The following is a 2268-nucleotide window of genomic DNA, read 5'->3' on the forward strand; positions in this document are numbered from 1 at the left end:
CTCCCACCTCTCAGAAGACTGCATCTTAGTCTTTTTCTTCCTCTTTGGTTCTGTTCTAGGCAATTGAATTTTATTACTTTTCTGAGAACATCAGCCTTACGTGACCACTATTATAACCAATCCAAGGAGACTCCATGTCCTCTTTCTCTACTTTTTTCCTCTCCCTAGATGCCAGACCTATATTTGCAAACAGCTTAACTATCTGGATGTTTCACAAGTATCTCAAAATCAACATAATTAAAGTTTAATCTTTGGCTTTCCTGCCAAACCTATTGTTCCTTCAGTGCCTCCCAATCTAAAATCCTGAGCACTATCCTAGAATACTCACATTTAAATAGCTACCGAAACTATTAGTTCTCTTTGTAAAGTATCGGTAGTTCTGTTCTCCATTTTGACCCTTGCCGTCTTCCATCTGAACTCTACCAATAGTCTTCTAATGAGTCCTCCTGCTTCTAGATTCCTTGCACTCCACCCTCTACACTGTCTCAAATCTAACCTGATCAAACTTCTTTTCTGTTTAAATCCTGTAATAGTTTTCCACTGCCTAGAGGCTAAAACCCAAACTCCTTACTGTGACATCTAGACCCTGCCTCGCTTGCCCATCTCTTCTTGTTATTTCCCCACAGGTGCCGTGGGCTCTAGCCAGTCCAAAGAAACTGCAGGATTTAGGATATGACATGCTCTCATGTTTTTCCTCACACTGTTTTCTCTGTCTGGACTATTACTTTCCACCTTATCTTTCCTATACTTCCTCAATGAAACTCTCTGACCCAGTAGAATGAGATGTATCACTGTACTGTCAGTAATCTGTAATCAGAGGATTACAGAACTCTAGTGTTATCACCCATCCAACTCTCTCTAAGGGTTTGTGATGTGTTTGCTTTCCCTTATGTACCGTGATCTCTTCAGGGCAGACATTTTTGTCTTGTATATCTTTTATTCCTATTGATTTCCATGTTGCCTGATATATAAGTGCTCAATGAATTCCTACTGAGTAAGTAAAGAGACGAATGAAGGTCATGCATATTGATAGCAGATTTGGTAGTTCTTTAGTTCCACTAGAAAAGTTACACCTCATTCCCCATCTCAAGTACATGAAGAAAACAAGATTGAGGCTTGAACCAAGCTGTGAATTGTTCCTTAAAATTCACGGCTCAGATGAAATCCATACACAAGTGCCTGGAACTCTCTAAAACATAGTCATAGTCCTCATTGCTTCCCTTAGAAAATGAAGCTAAGAGTCAACTGACTCCCTTGGAGGCCAAAACCAAACAAACAAAAACAAAAAACAGTATTAAGGCCTATTGTAGACAAGCAATCAGGCTCCTGCTCTGATTCAACAATTGGCTCTGGCACTATTAAGTGGGGGTAAATTCAGTGGTCGGTATGGGTTTTTTTCTTTTTTTGTTAACATTTATTGGTACTTTTAGGCTCTAATTTCTAGTAACTGTCTATTATTTTTAATGAATTATTGGATTGGTTCTTCCATCTTATCTCAAGAAGGTGCACCAATGAATTCTCTAAAAGGGAGGGAAGAAGAGAGCTCTATCTGCCAAGCCTGTCAACTCCAATGGAGTTGAGTGTTTTCCTTTTACACCAAATAAACATTTGACCAATATAGTTAAAAACCTTAATTCTAATTTTGTAAATGTAAGATGGCATATGCATGTTTTTGTATATATATATATATGCATAGGTAAATAATCGTGTGCATAATAGATATACACTTATATATGTCTTTCACTCTTCATAATTTGAGAGTAAAATCAGATTTACATACAATTTAGTAATAAACACATACAAATACAATCTAACTAGTGTGCAACATGCTACCTTCAGAGAAAAAAAAAAAGAAAAACAAAAAATGTAATTAATCTTCTCTAGTGCCAGTATACGTTATTCATTATTGAAGGTACAGAAAAGAAATATTAGGACCACTTAAGAGACTAGAATTTTTAGGTGTGTGAAAAGACTAAGTATTTTGATTAGTATTTGTAGATATGAAGAGGATTCTGGAGGGTGAGTTGCATCACAAATCTTATTGTGTATATAACTCAGTCGGCTTAACACATGAATACACCATACTGAATAATTACACGTTCTCATGTAATCCTCATGTTGGTTTTATGAGGGAGGCTTTACAGTCACCTTTTTATAGAACAGAAACCAGAAATTTAGAGATTACACTATCTAAGCAAGGTCACACTGCTAAAATGTGGCAGCGCTGGGCTTCAGACCTAAGGATGTGGACTTCAAATGTTCAGATTT

Source organism: Carlito syrichta, unplaced genomic scaffold, assembly GCF_000164805.1.
Source record: "Carlito syrichta isolate Samal-C Ts95f unplaced genomic scaffold, Tarsius_syrichta-2.0.1 Scaffold222297, whole genome shotgun sequence".
NCBI lineage: Eukaryota > Metazoa > Chordata > Mammalia > Primates > Tarsiidae > Carlito > Carlito syrichta.